We start from the raw sequence: 22,729 nt of genomic DNA, 5'->3' as shown, positions 1-22,729 counted from the left end.
AATATATTGTATTTTTTGATAAAGTATTAAACAAAAATAAATTAAAATTATGATAAATCCCAGGAAAAATAAAATGTATAAGGAGCATTGGCTAACTTAGCTGGGAGTCAGAGACGTTTCTCTAGAGTAAGAAGAATTTAAACTGACATATCAATGAAAAGTAGGAGCTAGCCAGATAAAATGTTGGCCCTGAGGTGGAAAATAGTTTAGTTTATTTAAGAAATTGAAATAATAGTAGTAATAATACCCTAAATATATTAAGTTCTTAAATGTGCTACATTTTCCAATTCATTTATCCATGTTTCTTGGCATCAGTTTCTGTATTCCCTGGCTTATTCAACCACTTAGACAATGTGTTCTGGATTATTGACTTCAGTTTTCTATAAGAAAAGGTGTCTTTGAACAATATCCATAAGCTGCTTTTAGTTCAAAGAGAACACTGTTCCAAAATAGTGGCTCCTCCTAAACTGCTCCTCAAGGTGTGGTGGTAGATTTAAAACCTCCAGGTCTTTTCTGCCTAAAGAATAATTTCATATGTCATTTTCAATGAGTTTCCTGAGCAATTCAAAAGATTTTAGTTGTCTTCTTTTCTATAACACTGGATCTCAATTTTGTATTGAAAGGAGCTTAAATGTGATGCCGAAAGTTTCCAACATTTGAAAATCTATTCTCAGAAGAATGAGTCTGAAAAATGTGAAATATGCATTCATGCCACTCGGTGAAATGAGAAACCCGTGCACTTGCATGCATACATGTAAAATGACCTGAATCTGCTGGTACCTGGATCTTGGACATCCCAGCTTCCAGGACTATGAGAAATAAATTTGTTGTTTATAAACTAGCCAGTGTAGGTTATTTTCTTTTTTTAATTTTATTTTATTATTATTATACTTTAAGTTTTAGGGTACATGTGCACAACGTGCAGGTTTGTTACATATGTATACATGTGCCATGTTGGTGTGCTGCACCCATTAACTCGTCATTTAGCATTAGGTATATCTCCTAATGCTGTCCCTCCCCCCTCCCCCCACCCCACAACAGTCCCCGGTGTGTGATGTTCCCCTTCCTGTGTCCATGTGTTCTCATTGTTCAATTCCCACCTATGAGTGAGAACATGTGGTGTTTGGTTTTTTGTCCTTGCGATAGTTTGCTGAGAATGATGGTTTCCAGCTTCATCCATGTCCCTACAAAGGACATGAACTCATCCTTTTTTATGGCTGCATAGGATTCCATGGTGTATATGTGCCACATTTTCTTAATCTGGTCTATCATTGATAGACATTTGGGTTGGTTCCAAGTCTTTGCTATTGTGAACAGTGCCACAATAAACATACGTGTGCATGTGTCTTTATAGCAGCATGATTTATAATCCTTTGTGTATATACCCAGTAATGGGATGGCTAGGTCAAATGGTATTTCTAGTTCTAGATTCCTGAGGAATCGCCACACCGACTTCCACATGGTTGAACTAGTTTATTATAGCAGCCCAAACCAACTGAGACAGAAGCTGTGCTGACCTCCTGGTCTAGGTAAAGTCCCCCTGTGTCATACTTCTACAGTCAACCCAAACAAAGTCCCCTGTCATTACATTCATCACACTGTATTGCAAATGCTTCTTCAATATCTCTCATCCCTGCTGGGCTATAAGTTACTTAAAGTAATGAATGAATAAATTCTAAGAAATTAAAGAGAAGAAAATGAATTCTTTACTCTGAAGGGCTAGTCTTCTTGAAGTGATTTCCAACATTTCCTCCTTTGTGTAATAACACTTTTATATTTATTCAATTTCAAAAGCCTCTGGCCTACTTATTAATTTGCTTTTGATAAAGTTCATGACAGACTATAGGATGATTGGAGACATGTTCATTCCATTGTCAAATAATTGGATGTCTTCTCCGTGACAGAAATGCTGCAGCAGGGTACTGAGCAAGATAATGGAATAGTACATACAGTGTAGCTGGGGAAGCTTTCTCAGCGGGAAGAACAAGGTGCTATGGGACCTCACAGAAACGGCACCCAAGGGAGACTGTAATGTGTTCTCAGCTAAATGAAGGTAATTCATTATGCTTATATACATCTGTAGATATTAACAGGAAACCAGAATTGGAATCATTGTCCTAGAATGCTATCTAACTAATAAATTTATCATCTGGCCCTTAAAGCTCTCAGTAAAGTCCTACGAATGAAAGAAAAATGTTCCTGGCAGTTTCATAGAAAAAAAAATTGTTAAATTTAACTGTACCTTTGATTCTATTCCTAGAAGTACTCCGTGCTCATGTGCCTTCATTCTTTAAGTATGACATGGGAATAATCGTCTCAAAAACCAAACTCTTGCCTTTTCTACCCTTTTAGGTTCTTTCAATAGATAACTTTCCATTACACAATCTGCATCATTTGAAGCATCACGTCAAACACCATTGGCTTGGCATTAATATGAAACTGGAAAAAATAAATATTAAAAAAAGATGACCAAGTAAGATTCTGGGCTGGTTTTAAATACTGCCTTTTGTAGAGCACTGTGCGCTTCCAAGATTTCTTGGTCTCTGAACATACTGGCTGCTAGCTGAGGCAAAAAGAAGCGATGGTTTTCAAAAGATCATTCAATCATGGTAAACATTTACAGATTTCTCCCACTCCTGTCTTCTTTTCACCTTCTCCTCCTCCTTCTCCTCCTTCTCCTTCTTCTTCTTGAGACAGAGTCTCGCTCTGTCACCCAGGCTGGAGTGCAGTAACGCGATCTCAGCTCACTGCAACCTCCACCTCCCAGGTTCAAGCGATTCTCCTGCCTCAGCCTCACAAGTAGCTGGAATTACAGGTGCCTACCACCATGCCTGGCTAATTTTTGTATTTTTAGTAGAGACGGAGTTTCACCATGTTGTCCAGTCTGGTCTTGAACTCCTGACCTCAAGTGATCCGCCTGCCTCAGACTCCCAAAGTGCTAGGATTACAGGCATGAGCTACTGCTCCCAGCCTTCCTCTCTTTTCTTCTGCATTATAGTGTGCCAAAGCTATCTGTTTTTCATACTTCTGGAAGCCAAACAGCATGTCTTTGGTTAGCAGTTCATATCATCACTACCCAGGAATTAATCTTTTCAAACCAAAAAAAAAAAAAAAATTTAATGATACATCTAAAAAAAGAGACAATTATGATTAATTTGTGGTGGAAAATCATGTATATAAATTTATTGTCTTGAAAGAAATTATAGAGTAATCTTTCCCCATGTTAAAATTTTAAAAACCATAATTTGATACAAATTAAATTTTAAAGACATTATAAATTCATACAAATGGAAATTAGCAAAGCAAAGCACAACAGTCTGACAAAACTCATTATTAAAAGAAAGTTTTAAAATCCAGCAAATCTCTATTTTTTAAATATCTAGATTGGAATAATGAATAAATATTAGAATGCTCTTTTAGATGTCATATATTTGACTTTTAGGCTTCCAAATATGAACGGCTTAGGAAAAAACAAGGAAAGTGTTTATATAGTTATATATGCATATGTTTGTGTGTCTGAAAATAATATATGATACAAATTGCAACAAGAATGTTTAGTTATGATTTTCAAATCAAATAGTTAGATATGATATAGGAACTTAAACAACTTAAGTTACATATACTTAAATTTATGTGTATTCTCCACTTTTTGTTGGCAATCATAAATCTTGAGTATTATTGATGTTTTTAGGTTTATAAGACAGAATATTTAAAAATTGAATTCTCAATTATGATTTCAGCATTATATCAGATAATGGTTCCAAAAGACACACAATTTGAGAATCTTTGCAATGTCAGTTTCTTTCTATATAGGGCAACATCATTCTAATGGTGAAATAGAATCACATGATATTCAATTTGAGAATATGAATCAATCAGCCCTCAGTTGCAAAAGGATGGGGTTAACTACATTGAGCCAACCCAGCCCTGTGAGCCACTGCTCATTAATGGGAGTTCTGTCACAGTCTGAGGACAGATTGATCTTTAAATCCTTTTGAATTATTCATATGTATTCATGGAATACACACAATCTGGTATCCTCTTCAGTGATGTGTTTGTATATGAAACACCATGAGTGTTTTGTAATCTCATACTTGCCTAGCAGAGAAATGTATTATAATATCTAAATAGCAACTGGGTAGGTACAAACATCATAAATTTTCCTATCATTCAACTGTATAGAATTTATCATTTTGTACATCAAAATCATCATTTCATTTATTATTATCAAGCCAGAACATATAATTGGAAAACAAAATTACAGGCTTTAGAGCAGAAAACATTTGGATTTACATTCCAGCTCTTCCAGATTAAGCTGTGCTCAATTTAACCAACTCTAAAGTGAGGGATAATATTAACTACAGAGATCAATTGTGTCAGAAAACCCTGACTTTTTTTTTTTAAAGAAAGTTTTATTGGCCAGGCGCAGTGATTCACACCTGTAATCCCAGCACTTTGGGAGGCCAAGAGTGGGGGATCACGAGGTCAGGAGTTTGAGACCAGTCTGACCAACATGGTGAAACTCTGTCTCTACTAAAAACACAAAAATTAGCCGGGCGTGGTGGTGCCCGCCTGTAATCCCAGCTAGTCAGGAGGCTGAGGCAGAAGAATCGCTTGAACCTGGGAGGCAGAGGTTGCAGTGAGCCGAGATAGCGCCACTGCACTCTGACCTAAGCGACAGAATGAGACTCTGTCTCAAAAAAACAAACACACAAACAAACAAAAAAAAAACAAAAAAACAAACCCACACATATTTAATGTATAAAATTTGATGAGTTTGGAGAAAGCCCTGACTTTCAACCTGGCTTAACCAAAAGAAATCCTGAAGTAGGGCAGCCTCCAAGTAAGATATGCCAGTGATTAGCTTTACTTCTTTGAAATTATCTGTCCTCTTCTCTATGTTGGCTTTGCATCTCTCAGACTGGGAGCAATGTATCTGCCACATATCAAGGCATCCTATCCAGAGAAGCCAACATCCAAAGGAAGGAGAGAGACCATCTCTTAACAGTGTCTCTTTTAATAATAAGTGAACATATACCAGAAGACTTCCTACTCAGCAGACCCTCCTTCTGTCTTGTTGGCCAGAATTGTGTCACATTTCCACTCCTGATAATTACTGATTGGCAAGGAAACTGAGACTACCTTGAGACTTAGTCCACCAAGACTAACTCCTAAGGAAACAATGGGGCTGCCCATATTCTACCATGTTGTTGGCGGATGGTAGATAGCTGAACAAACTAGGGATACTTTTGACAAGAATAAAAGAAAAAATGAAAGCTAGACAAGGCAAACAATGAATGAAAAACACCTCATAGGGTATTCTGATTAGTAAATGAAACTATATGTTATGTAAAGTCCATCCTTATATGTCTAGCACAAAGTAAATACTCAATAGATAATTGCTACTGGTATTATCATTGTTGTTGTTAGTACTATTATTAAACTATACCGTAAACACTATAATAGCAGCCACGGTTGGGATACAAAGAAAATATACTTCTATTTTTATTACTAACTCTCTGCATGGCTTAGACTCTATACCAGGAAATGGAAGACGTCTCCAAAGTAAAAAATAGTAAATATTTTAGTCTTTGTGGAGTACACAGCTTTTTTGTCATATATTCTTTGTTTTTGTTTTGTTATTTTTCTATTCTTTAACTATGCCAAAACCGTTCTCAGCTCCCGGGAGGTACAAAAGCAGGCCACAGGCAGGCTTGCTGACCCCTACCTTAAAACAAGTACTCTTTAGCTTCATTGTGCCTCAGGTTTTCCATTTGTGAAACGGAAGACTAGAAGTGCCTTCTGTGGAATGTTGTAGTGAGGATTAAATAATTTATGTATTCAGGTTAGAAACTAAACTAACACATGGCAGCAACTAAATGTTAGTGATGGAGATTGTTGTTGCTTTAATTCACCCCATTTATGTATCCATCAACTGACAAACATATTGAGCGATAAAACACACCCACAGCTGCAAGTGTGTATATTATAAGCCAATAACAAATTATATAGGATGAAGGGGTGTAATGGGTTCAAGTGAAAGACAGCTTGGCACAGAAGAAAAACATGAGTTTATGAGTTAAGCAGTTCTGGCTTCCAATCCTGAGTCTGTCACTTAGTTGTTGGGACCTCAGGAAAGTTATTTCACATCACTAAGTCTCACTTCTCTCATCTACTAACATTAAATACTAATAAAGACCTTCCTTATTGGATTGATGTGAGTGCTAATTAAAGATGCATGTCAAGAGCCTGGCACATGAGAAGAACTCAGTAAATGACAGTTGCTATCACTTCTCATTTTCCTTTGAGTTGTATTAAATGCCTTTGAGGCTGTGTCTCCAAAACAGCCAGTTGATACTTGGGGGAAAATAGCAAGTGCTTGATTGTGATTTGACTACTTTTTGACTGGCACGCCCAAGTCAGTGACTCAGAACAAACAATGTATACAGAAAAACAAAAATTGGCTGGTTAATTAAGCCTAAAATATTGATCAAATAGCCCTGTGTATGCATACAGCTTGATTATGATTTCTTTAAGTTACATACAGCATTTCTTAATATATCTGACAGGAAAGTGATGGAATTTTAATTATTCAATTTTAAAGTTTATGCCTCAGGCTCCCAAGCTTCAATTTAGCTTTGTTACTGAGGTAATTGGGCATTCCCACCCAGGGTGGGAAACTAGGCTAATACTAGATTTTACTTTCTCACCCTAGATGTCTGCTAATATAGATACTAATTTGAGACAAATCTTTTGGGTCTTAGTAAAATCCACCAAGTCTGAGACAAAAACCAAATAATTATGTGGCGGTAGCACTGGCAGCTTAAAGAGAAAGAAATGTTAGTTATAAAAAGATTGAAAGTAGAAATTTACATGATTTTCTTTCAACTATCAAATTTGGATTTTGACAAAATGCATATTAACATTGCAGAAATGCCTACTATGCACTACACATTGGAGAAACTGAGGGACAGAAAGATCGAGTAATTTTTCCAAAGTCATATATATAATAAGTGCATGAAGGAAAAACAAATCAACTGACCCAATCTACCTGTTACCCATTCAGTCTTTTCACTCATTTCAATGACATATTAAATTGGAGCTTCTCAAATCCTTGAATAATACACATGGAATGACCCATTTCTACCTCTCTTTTTATTTCTGCTTAGCTCACGAGAAGAATAGCTGACATTTACCAAATTACTAGGATTAGCTATTTCAAGAACAAATTTTATTCCCTTAAAATCTGTAGATACCTGAAGGGAAAGAACCACGTTTGCCTTACTCACTGCTGCATCCCAAGTGTCTAGAAGTAGCTAGAGCAATGCTTGACACATTTTAGACACTCAATACTTATTTCTTGGATGAAGGAGAATGTGGAATTTTACAGAAAGGAACATTTAATCTCTTGACCATAACTTTTGCACATTGAGGCTGCAGAGATCTGAGAGCTCCAGAATCAATAAATCTGCATACAAGCCACACTTAATTTAACCCTTGGAAAGTGGATTGATGAAAATCCCAGCTGGGTAATGCCCCAATGTACATAGAACTGTCCTACAGTGAGTATTATGATGCTTCACTAAGATCCCTCTTTCAGAACTGAAAGATTTATTCCTCCAACTAACAAGAGTGTAGGCGGCAAGGTAGCACTCAATTGTCAGTCCTCAATGGGAATTGCCTCAACTGAAGAGATCCACCTTTCTTAAAGTCACACCCCCATCTTCTTGCGGCAGCCCATATCCCCTGAATAGTTACTGCAGCAGTACAAACGCCCAGAACCCTTGCCCAAACTCAGAAAATTCTAAAGGATCATCCCAGCTTCAGAACTCCTCATGGCATTGGCTGAAGCCTTTGTTGAGACTATCACAGACCAACTTTTCCCTCTACCCAATTCAGCTTCTTTCCCTTCCCTTCCACTGGCGTTAATCGCAAAGACATTCCTTATTAGACATCTTGCACGCTAATCTCTGTCTCAGTATCTGCTTTATACAGAATCCAATCTATGACAAATTCCTCTATGTGCTCCTTTCTCCTAGCACATTTTTCTTATGTGATGACTTTCTTTTCTAGCATGCCAAGACCTCCCCCCATGCAAGAATTAAGGTTTATATAAGTTTTTCAATGAGATATGGGATACAACCAGTCACACAGGCACAAAGGAGAGAATGAACTTCTACTCTTCCTTGTTAGATCCAAGCATTATGGGGTTAGTAAATTCCTTCCACAGACATCTTAAAATATTTCTCAAACCTCTCCCTAAATTGTAAATAAAGAACACATTCTCCAGAAAGACAGGGCATATAGCCTTAAGTGGACAAGTGAACTCAGTATCTTTTTGAAGTCCCAAGTTTATGCTAGATATAATTATAAATTTGGCATTTAAGTCTATTAAATGCCATGTAATGGATTCCTCCACCATTTCAAAAACTGAGTAAAATTAACTCTCTAAGAAAGTGAGCATTGCTCTGACTGTGGCTATTTACACAGTGAGACATGTATCTGAGTTAGTGTGTGGCCTAAGATAAAAACTCCTGGTTGGCTGGTAGAGTCATACTGGGGAGTATGCAGAATGCCCATTCTGACCAGTCAGTTCCTGCACCTTAGGGTTGTTAACTATTTTAAATATAATCCCTGCCTAAAATATATCCATTTCGAAGAAACTGGTTCATACCACATTTGTCATGTTGAGTATTTTTGTCCTCTTGGAGTTTTCTTTTTCTTCTTTCTTTTGAGCTTCTTCCATCCCTCCCTTTCTCTCACCTTATTCCTCCATCTCCCCACCTCTATTTTTTTCTTTCCATCTCCTCTCATCATCTTTTTATTCTTCATTTTCTGTCTATATATTTTTCAGTTAAGTTTGAAGCAAGCAGCTTAAGCATGTTGATGTAGGGCTGATACTATATATATTAAACAATATTCCAACTTGTAATTATGCTAAGGGCTTCAAATGATTTTGGATAACATTGCTTTACTGAATCTAAAAGGCTTGATCAATTAATCTACGTGGTTTTGCCTAATTCTGATACTGTGATACTCTTGCCAGATTCCATGTCCAATGAGCTAAAACATACCAAGACAAATACTTTCCATATTCTGGCTGAGCTCAGAGTGCATGCGAGGTAAAACCTAATTCAAATTTTGAACATGATGATATAAAACTCTGAATAGGTGCCTGTACCGATAGTAACTGTAACATCATCAACAAAAACAACAAGAATAGCTAAGATTTACTGAGTATTTATTATGTCTGGCATTGTGCTGAGGTTCCCACATATTACGCAACTTAACCCTCACAACAACCCAATGAGAAAGGTAATAGAATTTTGCATTTCTTTTTTTTTTTTTGACAGAAGTTAAAAACTAAGCTTGGTAAGGTTATGTGTTTGGCTAAAGGTTTTATAGCTACTAAGTGACGAGTCAAGATTTGAGCCCATGTAGTCTGTCAATAGAATCATCTTTTCTGGAATCTTCCCATTTTGCCTCAGCATCATCAGGGGGAACCCAATGTCTATTGCTATGTGTCAGTTTCAGTACAATGTTGATAGATTATGGTGTCCTTTACTCTTAGGTAAGCATGTGCATTGTGTGTGCATGCATATGTGTGCCCTCCCCACATACATAAACATAATACAAAGTGATTCATGCAGTCATAGAGATTTTCACTTCCAAGAGAGCTTTTTTGTTCTTGCTAGGCTGACTTTATTTCTCTTTGATATACCCATAGTTTCTGCCTATTCCTTTAGTAAGGCATTATTTCATTATATTCAATCATATGTTATACCATCTGTTTTTTTATCACTGAATCATGAACTCTTTTCAAGAAGTCTACTTAGCTTATCTTGGGATCACCAGGTTTTACCATCATGCCTATTCTATATTAGGCACTACATAAATGAAAAAGTAGCAATAAAGGCAAAAAGAAAGGACCTACTAAATCTTATGAAAGGAGACATGGAAAGATTTATTAAGGAAGAGATGTTCTAACTAGGATTGTAGTAAGTACATAAGAGCAGGAAGTACATTACAGGGAAAGGGAATAGACTATTTCTAGGACTCAAAGAAAATGTGAAATATGCTGAGGGATGGAACATAGGTTGCATGGAATAAGGTGCTATCTTGCATGAAGAGCAGAATAAAGAAGCCCACAACCAGGCTGGAAGAGTGATTGGGTCCAGTAAAGGGAATCTATGATAATGTCAAAAAAAAGGAGTTAAGATTATATATATACATACACACACACACAAACACACATGTATATACACATAGATATAGATATAAAATCTTATGCATAGGAATTAAGAATATATATATAAAAGGAGTTAAGATTATATATACACACACACACATATGTATATACATATATATTTGATGAAGAGATGAAAAGCATTTTAGAGGTTTTTTCATTATTATACTTTAAGTTTTAGGGTACATGTGCACAATGTGCAGGTTTGTTACATATGTATCCATGTGCCATGTTGGTGTGCTGCATACATTAACTCGTCATTGAACATTAGGTATTTCTCCTAATGCTATCCCTCCCCCCTCCCCACACCCCACAACAGGCCTCGGTGTGTGATGTTCCCCTTCCCGTGTCCAAGGGTTCTCGTTGTTCAATTCCCACCTATGAGTGAGAACATGCGGTGTTTGGTTTTTTGTCCTTGCCAGAGTTTGCTGAGAACGACGGTTTCCAGCTTCAGTCATGTCCTTACAAAGGACATGAACTGATCCTTTTTTATGGCTGCATAGTATTCCATGGTGTATATGTGCCACGTTTTCTTAATCCGGTCTATCATTGTTGGACATTTGGGTTGGTTCCAAGTCTTTGCTATTGTGAATAGTGCCACAATAAACATATGTGTGCATGTGCCTTTATAGGAGCATGATTTATAGTCCTTTGGGTATGTACCCAGTAATGGGATGGCTGGGTCAAATAGTATTTCTAGTTCTAGATCCCTGAGGAATCGCCACACTGACTTCCACAATGGTTGAACTAGTTTAGAGTCCCACCAACAGTGTAAAAGTGTTCCTATTTCTCCACATCCTCTCTAGCATCTGTTGTTTCCTGACTTTTTAGTGATCGCCATTCTAACTGGTGTGAGATGGTATCTCATTGTGGTTCTGATTTGCATTTCTTTGATGGCCAGTGATGATGAGCATTTTTTCATGTGTCTGTTGGCTGCATAAATGTCTTCTTTTGAGAAGTGTCTGTTCATATCCTTTGCCCACTTTTTGATGGGGTTGTTTTTTTCTTGTAAATTTGTTTGAGTTCATTGTAGATTCTGGATATTAGCTCTTTGTCAGATGAGTAGATTGCAAAAATTTCTCCCATTCTGTAGGTTGCCTGTTCAAGGACTTCATGTCTAAAACACCAAAAGCAACGGCAACAAAAGCCAAAATTGACAAATGGGATCTAATTAAACTAAAGAGCTTCTGCACAGCAAAAGAAACTACCATTAGAGGTTTTATATAGGGATTGACGAGGCTTATTTCAATTTTAAAAATATCATCCTGTCTGCAATATAGTGAAAGAAGGGAATCCAGAATAAAGGCAACACAACAGTTAGGGGTCACTCTATGTACAGATGGAGATAAATAAATCAATTCAGGATTTAAGAGAGACAGAAAGAGGTGAGATTGGCATAATAGGAGGCGATTGATTGGATATGAAGAAAAATCAGAAGATTTCAGAATGAGTGCAGGAAAATAACATGTTTGGGGATGAGCTAATGTATTTGGTCTGGTGTGACTCATACATAATTTTTATAGGTGCACCAATCTTTTCCTATAGTTGAAACACAAAGATTACATTTCCCATAAAATAAAAGCAATGCTACATATGACCACCACTGTCCTTAAACCACTTCTTTGACTCTCAGTTGTTGTTCATAGAAATGAAATTTGACTGAATCAAGTTCATAATTTTAGTTTTATATCATAATCAGAATCATCTACCATGATATTTTCACTCTCTCAAAAACTGTCCAAAATAATTCTTCTTGAACTTTATACTAGAGGTTTATCCCCTGCTACAAATTCTTATAATTCAAATGTATGGCTTGTTAATTCCATATAATGTTGATTAATGTTACCATGTTGTATTACATAAGGCCAATTTGCAGTCATAGGTACTTGAAAAATTTATAAATAATAAAGCTTAATTATTTTCCTTTGTAATTGCTCTTTCTTCAGAGGCTTAGTTTAGGTTTTTCTCTCTCTCTGTTTTCTGTTTCTTTTTTTTTTTTTTTAGACTGAGTTTTGCTCTCGTTGCCCAGGCTGGAGTGCAAAGGCACGATCTGGGCTCACTGCAACCTCCACCTCCTGCATTCAAGAGTTTCTCCTGCCTCAGCCTCCTGAGTAGCTGGAATTAGAGGCACCCACCACCATGCCCAGCTAATTTTTATATTTTTAGTAGAGACGGGGTTTCACCGTGTTGGCCAGGCTGGTCTCAAACTCCTGAGCTCAGGTGATACACCTGCCCTGGCCTCCCAAAGTGCTGGGATTACAGGTGTGAGCCACCGCACCCGGCCGGGTTTTTTCTTTTCTTTAACATTACTCAAAATTAGGTTTCGTCATAAGCCTTCATGCCTCAGCATCCAGGCAGCTGTGCTAAATGGGCAAGGCAGACCAGTTATAAGACAATACAGAGTGGTGGAGCCTATAGTGAAAGGAGAAAAAAAGGAGCCTTTTTGATTGTCTTAAAAAAGAGAGAAAAACAAGGGACACTAAAATACTGTTTAAGCATAATCAAAATATATCAAGTATATTTTCTAGCAAACTGTATGGGATAAGGATTCCTATGGTATGGATAATATCTGCTACGACCAGAGACTATCCTACCTTGGTGAGAAAAGATTAGGTATAAAAAAATCCTAGGTGTGGATAATGACAGGCCAGACGGTAAGGAAAGAAAGCTAGGCTTGAATGGAGCTGGGTTAACCTAGAACCAGAACTGGGATGAATTTGGTTTCAGGGCTAGCCACTGATACAGTTAAAGCATCCAGATCACGATATTCAATGGGGATGTTTAACTCAGCCTAGAGTAATCAGTGTGTTTTTAGTCAATAAGGACTGATATGATGGCTAGGACATGGCAGTAGGCATTTTTGAGATGTAATGTTGCTGAGAGTCAGACCAGTGACAGCAGCATGCATTCTGGGTGTTGGGGGTGGGCATGTGGCTAAGAACTAGGCATAAAGGAAACTCGATTTAACTCTTGAGGGAAGTTGGGTAGCATGAGATCATGAGATTAATAGAGGTTCTATTAACGAGGAATTACACTACAGTTTTGAACAGATTTCTAGGAATTCAGAGTACAAATTGAGAAAACAAAGATGGAAGGCTGTAATATGGGTTGAGCATAAATGAAGGAGAACAGGGAATGACTGTGAAGCAGCGAATACTTATGTATTCAAGACACACTTCCAGGCACATGGCGTATCAGACTGAAGACAGCATTATCACCTCTAGATGCCATCCAATTGATTCCTGATATTCTGCCAGGCAAGATTACTATAAACTCACATAAAGTCAGTGGGGCTAAATCTACAGTTTGGAAGTATAATGGGAGCAACTAAGTGGGGCTGGGGCTGAGACTGGCAAAGTTAGGAAATAACAGTCCTTCAGCTTCCTCAAACTTATCCCTGCTGTTCACCTTGGTGAATATGTCATCTTTGTCTTCTTGGTGCACACAGAAGAAAGACTTATTTTTTTTCTAATTTTATTTTTCTCTGAAATCAGTGAACTTATCTTAAAGTCTAAAACAATTCCCGTGTCATATTCCAACCTCCTGACATGCTAGAATGAAAGAAGAAGTTGCAAGAGATGATCTGGGTTAGAGTTTGGGGGCTTAACCCAACTTTATTGCTAGTCTCTGAGGGATGTAGTCTTCTGTAGACATGGTAAAGTCAGGAGTAATGTGAACAAATAATGATACTGAAAAAGCTTTTAATGCAGTGAATAGGTGTGATGTTTAAGATTAGATGTCAACTTGACTAGACTGAGAGATGCCTAGATGGCTAGTGAAGCATTGTTTCTGGATGTGTCTGTGAGGATGTTCCCAGAGGAGACTGAAATGTGAGTCAGTGGAATGAGAAGAAGATCCTCCCTCAATGTGAGTGGGCACCATCCAATAGTTTGGGAACACTCCTACAATAAAGCAGACAGAAGAAGAAGGACATTTCAGCTTATTGGTTTCTTCTTTTCTTCATACTATCACTCCCTTCAGGAGCAGGAAACCCTTTTTCTTTTCCTGCCCATAGACATCAGGTTCCAGGTTCTTTGGCGTTTGGACTCTGGGATTTGCCCCAGAGGCCTCCTTGGGCCTTTCACATCTTCGGCCTCAGACTGGAGGCTGCCCTGCCAGCTTCTCTAGTTTGGAGATTTCAGACGTGGACTGAGGCACACTACCAGCTGCTCTGGAAGCCATCCTACCATCTTTTGTCATTCTCCAGCTTGCAGACAGCCAATCCTGGGACTTTGTATTTGTGATTGTGTGAGCCAATCCCTTTCATATCTATCTATCTATCTATCTATCTATCTATCTATCTACCTATCCTATTGGTTACATCCCTATGGAAAACCCTGACACATGCTAGTGCAGTAGGGTACAAGAATAAGATTCTTCCACAGATAAGATACTCTGCATTTAAATAGGAGGCAATGTCTTAATTCAGAATGGAATGTCTTGTTTGGCATAGAACCTAATATGGTTTGGCTGTGTCCCCATCCAAATCTCATCTTGAATTTCCATGTACTGTGGGAGGAACCCAGTGAGAAGTAATTGAATCATAGGGGCGGGTCTTTCCCATGCTGTTCTCTTGACAATGAATGGGTCTCATGAGATCTGATGGTTTTAAAAATGGGAGTTTTCCTGCACAAGCACTTCTCTTGTCTGCCACCATGTGAGACATGCTTTTCACTTTCTGCCATGATTGTGAGGCCTCCCAGCCATGGGGAATTGTGAGTCCAATAAACCTCTTTCTTTTGTAAATTGTCCCGTCTTGGGTATGACTTTATCAGCAGCAGCATGAAAAGACTAATACAGAACCCAAGCCATCACTTGTGAACAGAAGACAGGGCCCAGCTACTAGATGAGAAGTTGGCAAGGGCTAGATGGAGAAATAGGGCTGAATCTAAATGGAAAAGGGTTTGGGGACACAGCTCCAAAGGCATACTAAACAGCTATAAAGGAATTGTGGCAGATGCCCAGTGTTGATAGTGAGGTAGATATTTAGGTGCTAAGAACAGCAAGACCAGTGTCAGACTCCAGCCTATGATGTAAATAGGGTTCCTAATATTCCGCTAGTTTGGACAAATCTTCCAATGTTGGCCCATCGCCTGGTGGTACAAAGCCTACAATTTGATGAAATAGTACCTGTGGCTGAGTAGGGCTGAAAAGTCAAGGCTTCACACTTTGGCTTTACAAATTCAGAAGACTATTTAGCATAATTATGAAAACTGATTGACTATTAAATCAGTGTATACCTAGACCTCACTATACTGAGAATTAGAGAAAATTGCAGACTATGTCACACTGTAGATTGAATGGACCTTGGTTCACTGTTATTAGAAATGATTTAATGAAAGCTGCTCTCCAGATATGAAACTTTGTAATCAACAGAGCACCAAGACCGGAAAGAAATACTTTTAATTTGGTGGCTCAATGATAAGAGTACAATAAATGAGATCAAGAGGCAGGCTCAGAAAAAGCAATAAACCCAGCCAAAGTTGCAGACCCATGAGGAAAAGGGAAGGAGAGGGTCCCATTGTTCCCATTTCCTCCCAAGTATTTGTGTCTCCATCTGCTGGATGAAATTATAATAGCTCAGGCCTGTGTTTCTTAAACACTTTGATTATGAAATAAATACATCTCAGTAGCTTTCCTACTGTCTGTGGTTAACATTTAGAACGAAAAGACATGACAACTGAGAGGAGTTCTGTAAGTAGACATGCAAGCTTCTAACAGGGCACTTTGATAGTTACCTCTGAATCTAGTCTTTCTTCACATTGCATGGCTGAAGATAGGTGATTTGTCTGTTCCAAACGTCTCCTTTTAATCATACAAGGAAGTCCTTTTACAAAGACATGAAGAGCTACCATGGGTGTTTGCGTTCCACCTGAGGTATGCCTCAGGATATATTCCAGACCCATCTACATCTAGACTACTTTTTCATTTACTGTATTATTCTCCTCTCTGCCCTGTTTAAAATCTAGTGTTAAATTTGCTGATGAAGAAAGACCTTTATATTGGAGACAGTTTGGGACTATTTACCTCGACTTTGACTCTACTGAGTTACAGTATCTGCATTTGTTTGTTAGCTGCCGCACATATCACTATTATTGGTCATCACCATCCTACTCTATGTTTGTACATGAACACTCACCACATCTCTAAGGACTCTGCACAGCTCGGCCTTCCCTTAGATTCACCAGGAAGTGAATACAACCATCATGTTGCTTTTTAGCACTAGCAGGCCATATTCTATTTTGCCACAGCCCAACTTGTTAAAAATGCCTATCTCCATCTTCAGGTGAGCTTATTTTGTCCCCAGTGAAAACCATAATAGAAAACGCCACATGGGCATTTGACTCTTTGCCTTGAATATAAATGATGATATATAAGAAAAGATTTAATTACTTACACAGTAGCTGAGAAGCAATGCCATGCAGTGTTTATGAGCCAGCTGTTAGCATGCATGGGTGCAGACTGACAGCAGAATCAGCAAACAATTGGCTCAATCTTTGAGAAAGGTTTTTGTGCCAAGCACATGAAGTTTTAATTACAAGCACTTTGAAATATTCATGGTTACTGAATTTACTTATTCCGAAGCAGAAACAAGATAAAAAGTTATTTTGAAATCTAATGACAAAAAACACTTGATACTGACAACACACAGTTGTGTAATGCCTAATTAATTACTCGTAGGAAATAAGCATTTTGTTCTGAGTTGTTTATTATGCTTAGTACCATACCATAACAAATCAAAATGTGGCCTCTACCATAATTCTGCATCTCTCTAAGAGATATACTCAACATATGCAGAGATGACCTTTGTTAATATGACAGTTATTGTAGGTATCTACATGTATCTTGCTAAGCCATAAAAGTTTTTCAGCTTTCCCAGGTCATCTTGTCTCACCATTCCTATGCACACATATATCCTGGTATGTATATACTATTCCCTGAAACTTATGTTCGGTACCTCATTCTTCCCTGAATTCTGGCCTCTATGAAATTCAAATATTGACTCATTAAATGAAAACCAGTTGAGGACTATTATGTGCATACTCCATACTAGGAACATACAATACTAAAAATAATAAGACATAGCCTCTGCCATCAAGGATTTCATAATTTAGAGGCCAAGCTACTCATGTAAACAAAGAAGACTAACACAAATTAAAAAGTGAGAGCTGAAAGAAAAAGTTTAAATAGAATTGAAGTAGGAAGAAAGCATGCTTTGGTAATGCAATGATTTGGTGGAATCAGCCACCAAACACCTGTTCCAATAACACCTGTTTCCGTAACACCTGTTCCAATCCAATCAATCTATTTATTCTTCTTAATAAACACTTCCTATAGCCCATATTTTGTGTGATGGCCCCAGCTATTTGTGCTGGCCCTTCTGCTAGTATTAACTGTAGCCACCAAATCTCTTCACAACCAGTAGTTATCTGTGAGGTTCACAGGTTCACATTAGAGGTCATCGCTGAAGATCTGAGTGAAAGGGGTGCTCAACTCTATCTCAAAGCCTGACTGTCCCTATTAAGTGCAGTTTTTCCTCCATAATTTATTTAGACTCTTCTCACAATACAATTTTAAAAAAAATGTTCTCAATATGCAAATCTAAGACTATCTACATCAGAGTCATTTGGGCATTTGTTAAAACCTCATATTCTTGGGCCATACTCTCAGATACATGAAATCAAATTTTTGGGGGATAGGGCATAGGAATTTATGAAATGAATTCTGTTATAATCTGAAATTTGCAAACAGTACAAGGACCATATCTTGTCAAATTCTCTCAACTTTATATCCTGGGCTGCTTTTCTCTTGATTCTGCCTTCAAATTATTTTCACATTGATTCATTCATTTCTGAATAAGATTGACAAGATTCCTAGGTTTATGAATCTTACATTCTACAAGAATTCTAATAATGCACCAATACAAGCTCTTGAGAGTATTTTCTTAACATTTTTATTGAGATATAACATGTAAACAGTAAAATCTGGGAATCTTAACATATACCTTAATTTTCTTGTATTTATACACCCATGTAACCACCAAAAAGAGCAAGACATAAAATATTTCTAGCACCCTAGAAGGTGTCTTCATGTCCCTTCTTAGTCAATATCATCTCATTCTCCTTCATGCAAGGCCACCACTACTGTGATTATCACCATATATTAATTTTCCTTGTTTTATCACTATAGACTAGCATTTGCTTGTATAACTGTTATACAATATTTACTCTTTTGTGTCTGGTTTTTATGTCTGGATTTTATGTTTGTGTCACATCCATGTTTTTGTATGTAGCAATAACCCATTATTTTTAACATACCTTTTCATTATATGAATGTTAAACTATTTATACATTCTACTGTTGTTGCACATTTGGATTATTTTCAGTTTATAGCTATAATAAATTAAGCCACTATGAATATACTTGTACGTATCCTTTGGGAAACCATGCAATCATTTTTCTTGGGCATATACTCAGAATATGATTGCAGGCTCATTGAGTAGATGTATGTTTACTGCCAAACTATTTTCTAATATGGCTCTAGATTTTGCATTCTCATCAGCAATGTATAAGATTTCCAGTTACTCTACATCTCTCCCAACTCTTGTTATTTTTACTTTTTTAAAAAATTTTACTTTAAGCTCCAGGATATATGTACAGAACACACAGGTCTGTTAGATAGCTATATATGTGCCATGGTGGCTTGCTGCACCTATCAACCCATCATATAGGTTTTAAGGCCCGCATGCATTAGGTATTTGTCCTAATGCTCTCCCTCCCCTTGCCCTCCACCCACCCTGGCGTGTTTTGTTCCTTTCCCTGTATCCCAGTGTTCTCATTGTTTGGCTCCCACTTACGATTGAGAACATGCGGTGTTTGGTTTTCTGTTCCTGGGTTAGTTTGCCAAGGATGATGGCTTCCAGCTTTATCCATGTCCTTGCAAAGGACATGATCTCATTCTTTTTTATGGCCACATAGTATTCCATGGTGTATATGTACCACGTTTTCTTTATCCAGTCTATCATTGTTGAGCATTTGGGTTGGTACCACGTGTTTGCTATTGTAAATAGTGTTGCAGTAAACATACGTGTGCATGTGTCTTTATAGTAGAATAATTTATAATCCTTTGGGTATATATCCAGTAATGGGATTGCTGGGTCAAATTGTATTTCTGGTTCTAGGTCCTTGAGGAATTGCCACACTGTCTCCCATAATGATTGAACTAATTTACATTCCCACCAACAGTGTAAAAGAGTTCCTACTTCTCCACAGCTTCATCAGCATCCATTGTTTCTTGACTTTTTAATAATAGCCATTCTGACTAGCATGAGATGGTACCTTATAGTGGCTTTTATTTGCATTTCTCTAATGTTCAGTAATGATGAGCTTTTTTCCATGTGTTTGTCGGCCGCATAAATGTCTTATTTTGAGAAGTGCCTGTTCATATCATTGTGGTTTTGATTTACATTTCTCTAATGATCAGTGCTGTTGAGCTAAAATTTCATTAGTCTTGTCTTTTATTGTTCTGTTTAAGAAATGTTTGACTACCCTGGCCTCTTGAAAGTCTTCATCTATGCTCTTAAAATGAAATACATATACATTTGTTTATACCTGGAATGTTCTTGTGTGTATATTGTGAGGCAGGTATCCTATTTGATTTTCCCCAAGAGATACATAGTTATTCCAGCTCTACTAATTGAAAATAATCCCCCCAAGGATCTGCAATGCTTCCTCTTTCTTGAATGAAAACTATAAAGATATTCTCCTAAGTTTTCTCCAAGAAGCTTTATTGTTTTCCCCTTCATGTTTAAGAAATGTTGTCAAAGTAGCCTTAGTGAATCAGTCCTTGATGCTTAAAGCTGAGATTTAAAGGATCTATCCTAAATAACAGGGCAAAAAGTTGCATAAGAAGGGAAGAGGCTAACATTGTGAAAGAATAAAACTGCAGGTAAGAGCAAACTTAAAGTAGGAGGAATATGACATTTGACAGACCAAAACAAGACCAGTTTGGCTAAGATGCAGAGGGAGCCAAGCGTGTTACTAAATGAAGCCTTGGAAATAGCGAGGGGCTGGAAAATACAGGCTTTTGTGTAATAATTTTTTAAATTTGACTTTTCAGAGCAGTAGCAAGACATTTGAGTTCTGACAGTTAGCACACTGACTACAACGTGAAGAAATATTGTGGGGAGAGTCATGTAAATAAGGGTAAATCAGAAGGCAGAAGTTCAGATGAAAGACGATGACAGATACACAACACTGTACAAGAAAAACAGAATTTGGGGATGGAGTGGAAGTATGGAGGGAAGATCATTCGTTAAATATTTGATGCATTTACCTCAATTTGTTTTTCATACAACAAAGTGAGGATGGTAGCCAGATATTTAGATTATAGTTCTGGATTTCAAAGAAAAGAGCTATTCATTACAAATCCTTCCCCATGACCTCTGTTACTTATACAAAATTATTAATAACACTTTTCTCCACAAGCTGCCTTGACTAAAGCATATGTGTCCTTTTGAGTTGTAATATCCCTTTTCAAGTGGAGGCTCTTTATCTATTTCAGAGTAGGAAGGGATATCCATCATTCTTGTTTCCTATGAGTGTAATAAGGCCTTTCTTCTTACCATAATAATATAAATTTTTTTTGCTCCTTTGAGACTTATTATGTCCATCTGTATGCCTCCTATTCTGCCACCTTGTCACTGTCATCTACAAACTGGTTCAATTATGTCCATCTGTCTGCCTCCTATTCTGCCACCTTGTCACTGTCATCTACAGACTGGTTCAATCTATTCCTCTCTATTCTGAATTTTTTTTAACATCCTGGAAAAGAGCTCTCTTGTATCAGGAATCTACTCAACATCTTAGTTTTTCAGTTCCTTAAACTCCTAATTTTACATAAAAATTCCTTCCTTTTGCCATCCACTGTTAAGGGCATAAGCTGAATATTGTCATCACCTAAATATGCTTCATTTCTAAAGTCATTAATTCAAATGTCCCACTCACTAAACATAAATTTCTGTCCCAATGCAAATGCAGTTCTGTTAGAACCACTGTCTTTCATCTCAAAAGGAAGCTCTTCATACACCCACAGTCCTCCACCATTCAGATTTTAGAATCGAGATTGATATTCTACTAGCTTCACAAAATTGCTTTCCAAATATTATTAATCCATATTTTATTTTTTAAAAATATATCTTGCTATTTGTGAGCTTCATGTCTTCTAACTAAGCCATCTTCTTCCACTTCTTACTGTATTCACACATCTCCCCATCACAAGCTTTCCTCTTCCAATTATTCATTCAAGGCAAAGGCACCTGTTGTACAGACTTCTAGTTATTCCAAGCTTTGCTATTATCCTATGTAACTTTTATGTACATACACATCAGCTGCTCAACATTCCTGTCTCTCATTTTCTTGACATCCAATTCATCTCTTCTATAGCCTACTTCAACTGACTTGTGCAATCACACACGAGGACCATCACTCAAAAGTATTTCTCCTCCAAATCATTCCAGTTTTTGAAAACTCTAGTACACTCATTTATTTGTTATTTCTACTATTGTTTTTTGAACTTACAGGAACTTCAAATTCTTAGTCCTCCCTCAAATTCCTTCTTAATTTTTAGCTCTGTCCTTATCTTATAGAGTTGATATGGCTCATCACTTCAACTACTATTCTATTTTAATCTCCCCACTTTCACATACATCTGGCAATATCCTAACCATGGATAAACATACATTTCACCTCCTCTGCTCTTGCAACAAAACTGGAAAAAGTAACAACACTTGGCTGTTGATACCACTAAAAATAATAATTGCCAGCCTTAACTGAAGCCCAAATACTAAGTAGCCATTCTACTAAGGTTCTCTAATCTGCTTGCTTCTCTACTTCTCTACAATGACTACCGCAAATCTTCCCCACTTTCCTGAAACTTCCTACATCAAAAATCTGTCAGACACAAGACAAGACGGCCAACTAGATACAGCCAGAAAGTGCCACTCCTACTGAGACTACCAAGGTTTTGAGTAAAACAACAAAATTTAGACAGATCTTTGGAGGGAAAATGCCATGACTGGATAGAGACATGATGTAGATGCTGAAGCTGACGATGGAGGAGGCTGGGAAGCCTATGTGGGGTACCCAAACGCTGGGGCTAGTTCCTGACCCAAAATGGCTCCTGGGAAACTGGCAAGTAAAGGGACTGTATGATTGTCCACCCTCACTGTGGACCACAGGGATCCTGGCTACAGGGGTCCCACATACTCCATAGACATTTGAGCTGACAGGGATCAGCCCAGAGAGCAGAAAGACATGGAGCTTCAATCAGCATAAAATTAAAGTATTATGCAGCTCTGGGGAAGCATGGCTATAGGCACCAACCACCTAGGGTTCCCCAACTCGCTCTGAAATGCTCTAGCCCCAGCTGACCAACAGGCCAGAAGAAAATGAGGCCTACTTCCCCACAAAACCATGGCATGTC

The sequence above is a fragment of the Nomascus leucogenys genome, chromosome X (genome assembly GCF_006542625.1).
Source record: "Nomascus leucogenys isolate Asia chromosome X, Asia_NLE_v1, whole genome shotgun sequence".
In the NCBI taxonomy this organism is placed as follows: domain Eukaryota; kingdom Metazoa; phylum Chordata; class Mammalia; order Primates; family Hylobatidae; genus Nomascus; species Nomascus leucogenys.
Note: the sequence above shows the minus strand (reverse complement) of the source record.